The sequence below is a fragment of the Myotis lucifugus genome, unplaced genomic scaffold (assembly GCF_000147115.1).
Source record: "Myotis lucifugus unplaced genomic scaffold, Myoluc2.0 scaffold_3883, whole genome shotgun sequence".
Classification (NCBI taxonomy): Eukaryota; Metazoa; Chordata; class Mammalia; order Chiroptera; family Vespertilionidae; genus Myotis; species Myotis lucifugus.
The window spans coordinates 1-5,304 of NW_005874931.1; the positions used below are offsets into that span (position 1 = coordinate 1).

At 64.5% G+C, this 5,304-nt stretch overlaps 1 long non-coding RNA gene across 1 annotated transcript; it reads right to left on the reverse strand.

Annotated features, from left to right (window-relative positions):
• Positions 1-1,614: 1,614 nt before the first annotated feature.
• LOC102435633 lies at positions 1,615-5,284 on the reverse strand. Its single transcript, XR_001346856.2, has 5 exons — positions 5,199-5,284; positions 4,450-4,519; positions 2,762-2,852; positions 2,373-2,447; positions 1,615-1,910 (listed from the first exon to the last, which is right to left on the reverse strand). It is a non-coding gene; the product is annotated as an uncharacterized LOC102435633 (long non-coding RNA).
• Between the last annotated feature and the right edge of the window lie 20 nt (positions 5,285-5,304).

Sequence of the window (5,304 nt, forward strand, 5' to 3'; positions counted from 1 at the left end):
GGTCACCTCGCTGTGCCAGCTCACGTGATTCCTGAAAATCATCTCACTCTTTCCTCATTTCTCAGAAGCACCAACTGACTATTCTCTTCTTTAAAAAGAATTTTACTGAAACGTAACTGGATGTCAGGTTGCCGAGCGCGACATGGCTTCCGTGGGGAGCACTGGGGAGGAGCTGCGGTCACGTTAAGACACGGCGGGAGGTGCATAGGCGTCCAGTGTTCCTGGGCAACCACTTCCTCTCCCATCCACACGGTGTGAGACTTCAAGCGCCCAGCTTCGTCCACGAGGTACTGCCCATGATGTTATTTTGGGGGTGCGAGGAGGTATGGGGGTCCACTTTGCCCTCTTCCAAGACACAGGCGGAGAGCACGTGCCCCCTGCCATGTGCCGGCCCAAGGCTTTGCCCTTTTTGGTTCTTGAATGGAGCCGTCTGCCTTGTTCTTGATTTGTGAGACCTTCATATATTACCAGAGGCCCGGTGCACGAAATTCGTGCACTGGTAGGGTCCCTAGGCCTGCCGGTGATCAGGGCCGATTAAGGCCTTCCTTCTGGCTGCTGGCCAGGGCCTTCTTTCGTTCCTCACCACCCCCTGGTGGTCAGCACATGTCACAGCGAGTGATTGAACTCCCGGTCTCCTGGTCGAACTCCCGAGGGGACACCTTGCATATTAGCCTTTTATCTACACAGACGGCTGTAAGTCCTTTTCAGGTATGAGTGTGCAAACACCTCTGCTTACTCTACGGGTTGCCTCTTTACTCTCCTAAAGGTGTGTTGGCCTTTTTTTTTTTAATATATATATTTCTTTATTGATTTCGGAGAGGAAGGAAGAGGGAGAGAGAGATAGAAACATCAATGATGAGAGAGAATCATTGATAGGCTGCCTCCTGCACGCCCCCTACTGGGGATGGGAGCCCACAACCTAGGCATGTGCCGTTGGCCAGAATTGAACCTGGGACCCTTCAGTCCGCAGGCCGACGCTCTATCCACTGAGCCAAACTGGCCAGGGCGGGTGTGTTGGCTTTAACAAAGTCAAGGTCACCAGCCGTCTTCCTTGTGGCTGGGGCTTCATTGGCAGGAAAGACGCGGCGAGCACCTTCCCTCAGGCTTGGAGGGGTCTTCCCACTGCCTCTCGAGAATCAGATGTAAGTCTTACTGCTCCTCTTTAAATAACGTGACTTCTTTCTGAGGCTTTAATCGGCTTTTACGGTTTTATTTTTGCCTTTCTTGTTCAAAACTTTATGACGCTGTGACAGGACACATTTATCCTACTCGTCGTAGAGCTGAAGCGTTTGGACACTTCTGGAACATTCTCGACCGGCACCCCTTCAGCCGCTGCTCCTTTCCCACGCCCTCCCCCCCACCCTCGCTCATCTAGGCCTCGTGACACTCTTTTCCAGGTTGTCCTTCAGCTCCTACGCACGGGAGGGTTGGGCTGATACAAGTCAGCGAGTGGAACTGCCAGCAACTGCCCCGGACCAGGCCCAGCCACAGACCCAAGGTCCAATACCAACTTTATTTTAGATGTTTTTATTGATTTCAGAGAGAGGAAGGCAGAGGGAGAGAAAGAAACATCCATGATGAGAGAGAATCATGGACCGGCTGCCTCCTGCACGCCCCACACTGGGGATCAAGCCCACAACCCAGGCACGTGCCCTGGTCAGGCCTCGTACTGTGACCTCCTGTTCATAGGCCGACGAACAACCACTGAGCCACGCCGGCCGGTTGTCAAATGCCAACTTTTTAAAGGTCATTTGTCCAGGCCGACCCCTGCGACCAAGGCCCTGCCCTCAGCCCCTCCTGCTCTTCCCCGGTCCCCTCCGTCACGGCCACAGCGAGTCCCCGGCACCCACCTGCTGCCGGCCGCCCGTCTGCGCCGTGGGAAGCAGAGCTCGGGACTTCTCCGCAATTGTCTGTTGGAAGCAGTGCGGCACGGCGGGGAGACAAGGGAAGAACAGAAAAGGCAGGAGGAGAGGAGAGACGGTCAGACAGACAGGCAGCACCGGGTGATGCCTGACAGCAGAGCACGGCCGCCCCCCAGGGTCGCAGGAGAACTGGGCACGTGGCCGCCCTGCCGAGGACGAGGCCTGTGGGACAGCGCGCCCAGGCACCGGACTCCCTGGCCTAGTTCCCCACCCTCACAAGGGCGACACCTGGCTCCCACCTCCTGGGAGGCCGTCATGTGGACATCTCCCGGGCGGCACCCGAGGGCCCCATCCTTCCCTGCCCGCGGCCTGCGGTCACCCCGCAAGGATGGCCCTTCCTCTGCTGCGGGGGCGGGGCCGCACCAGCCCAACCCAGGAGAGACGGCCAGCGTGGGTGCCTGAGGGAGCGAGGCCCCCACCGGCCAGCACCAGCGCCACCAGTGCCCTCACCGTCTGCACCGCCCCGTAGCGCTGAATGGCGTCCGAGAGCTGAGTTTTCAGGCGGTCCAGCTGAAGCCGCTCCTGCTAGAGAGAGAGAAAGAGAGAGGGAGGGAGAGAGAGAGAGAGAGAGAGAGGGAGGGAGAGAGAGCCTCACCCCAGCACCTCACACCCAGCTCAGCTCCAGGCACAGCCAGTATCTCCATGGACACTCACCACCCAATCACCATGGACACCCTAACACCCAGCCTGGTTCCCAGTGCAGCTGAGCTCTTGGCATTGGCACTATGTGCCCCAGGCCTGAGCGCCGTGCACGCAGACCTGCCCCACACCGCCGGCCCTCCCTCACTCCCACCGCAGGACGCCTCCGCCCGCCTGCCGGCCCCCTCACAACCTCATACCCGGGAGCAGCCCCGCAGCAGCTCCGCCAGCCGCTTCACCACACTGGTGCTGGTGGCGATGGTGCGGTTGGTCTCCTGCTGCGCCAGGTGCCTGAAGCGGGCAGGGGTGGAGGTGGGTGCGGGACCCGCAGGGAGACATGGAGGAGCAGAAGGAGGGCAGGAGACATGGAGAGGGGAGAGGAGACATGGAGAGGGGAGAGGAGACATGGAGAGGGGAGGGGAGACATGGAGAGGGGAGGGGAGACATGGAGAGGGGAGGAGAGAGGGGAGAGGAGACATGGAGAGGGGAGAGGAGACATGGAGAGGGGAGGAGAGGAGAGGGGAGGGGAGGGGAGAGAGGGAGACCAGCAGGAAGCAAGAGGCCAAAAACGACGAGGAAACAGGAGGGATGGCCGAGGGTCAGGGGAGGGCGGAGGGCGCCAGCAGGCCCACAGGGACAGACAGATGGAACGGGGAGCAGAGAGCAGAGGAGGGACAGGAGAGGAGGACACGGTGACTGCAGGTCGGGGAGCCTCACCAGGACCCTCGGGCCCACTGAGTCAGCGCCTGCACCCCCACCCCCACCCCAACCCCAAGGGGGCCCCAGTCTCCAGCCCTCCCTGGGGAAAGGCTCCGGGGGGTCAGCACGGCCGGGAGCCTGGGGTGGGAGCCTCAGAGGAACTGGGCTGGGCTGGCCCTGCAGGTCTGAGGTGCCAGCACCAGGAGACGGGACGCCGGGCCAGGCCCCTCCCGGCCGAGCCACACAGAGTCCGAGTCTGTGGCCTGGAAGGACCAGGGAGGCCAGCCCTCGCCTGCTTGCAGCTGCCCCTGCCCCTCGGACTGAGTAACCCCCGAGGCAGAGCCAGCCTCAGGCCTCCTGCGGACACGCATGGCGAGGGCAGGGCCCTGGCCCGGCTTTGGCCCCAGCAAATACGAGGACACTCCTGACCCGCGAGCTACAGCCGGTGGCCCTGCTCCCTGCAGGACCCCACATGCAGCACACGGCTGACAAGGTGGCCGCCCCTCAGGTACGGCAGCCCCGGTCCCCAACACCCAGTCCCAGAACACGCGAGCGCGGCTCAGAGAGGAAGAGGGTGTTCGCCGTGGGGTGAGAAGGGGGTGGGGGGGGCTCTGCAACTCTTCGCAGGCTCTGGGGCCCCAGGCAAGCCCCGCCTCCTGGCCTCGGTTTCCCGTGTTAAAGGAGGGCTGGGCTGGGTCGGTGGGAAGAGCCCTCGGAGCCGGGCCGGTGGGCGAGTCTGGGCCCCAGAGGCGCCCTGAGAAGGAGCGCCAGGTCGGTGAGTCAGACCCGGGCAGGCAGGTGAACAGGGCTGGTTCCAGGCGCCCCGCCCTCCTGCCCCTCAGCAGGCCCCCAGGTCCGCGTGCAGTCCCTGCTCAGGGCGCTGCCCTCTGAGCCTGGAGACGGGAGACAGGGCCGCTGACTGCAGCTGCTGAGCGAACGGACGCCTGGCCCACGGCCTGCACCCCCAGGTGCGCTCAGCATGCGGGCCCCTGGAGCTCGGGTCTGTGGGAGACACGTGGCAGCAGGGGGTGGGGCACAAACTGTGCACGTGGGCGCACGGCTGGCCACGTGAGCACACCTGTGTGCGGGGGTGTCCGTGTGGGGTCACGTGCACCTGTGAGCGTGTGAGCCCCGCCTCGGGGGGGGGCGTGCGTGTGGCTGTGGCTGCCGTGGGCACGGGCGCACTCACAGGCTGTCCCGCAGCTCCTGGGTGTCCCTCGGTGTCCCCAGGGACCGGAGGCCCTGCTCCAAGGAGGTCGCTGCAGAGAAGGGGGCGGGGTAAGGACAGAGGTCCCCCCACCAGGGATGCCCAACTCCAGGGTGCGGGCCCCACCCCCAAAGAGGCAGCCGGAGGCCAAGGACATGGAGCCAGGCCTGGGAGACCGTCCATGTGACCGAGCACCTGCCAGGACACCAGGCTGGGCGGGGCCTCCCAGCACAAGCCCAGCTCTCTGGCTCGGTCATGCCTCTGGCAGGGGCCCCGCCCTGAGCCTGGGGAGGGGCTTCTCCCGCTCCCCGCTTTCCTCCTCTGCCTGCGGCGCTCACGGTCAGAGGCAAACACCCCTCACGCACGTGTCCCGGGTCTGCAGGCGCCTCGGGGATGTGACTCTCACCCCAACCCCTAGCCCCGGTGACCAGGGGGCCGGCCAGCGGCCAGCCTGAGGGCGGCTCTGAGGCGCTGCTTCCCTGGGACTCGTCCAGGTGGCACAGGCCTGCAGGGCGAGGGGCACCTGCCGCAGGAGCCACGGGCACGTGTGGAGCACCTGGGGGGGGGGGCCGGGGACACGGGCTGCTGACCCGCCTCTGCTCCATCCCGAGACCCTGCCTGGGCTGCAGGGCGGTCCAGTCGGGAGAGGCCATGGGCACAGCCCCCTCCCCCCCGTGTCCCCTCAGCCCCGAATGGCAGGCTGGGGCCCAGGCAGGCCGGGCGGCACTCACCGCTGGCGCTGATGCAGGAGACGCTGGCCGCCGCCTCCTGGAACAGCCCCTGCAGGTCCCTCGGGTCCAGCTGGGTGGCTGCGAGGAGACGGGGGGGGGGGGAGTT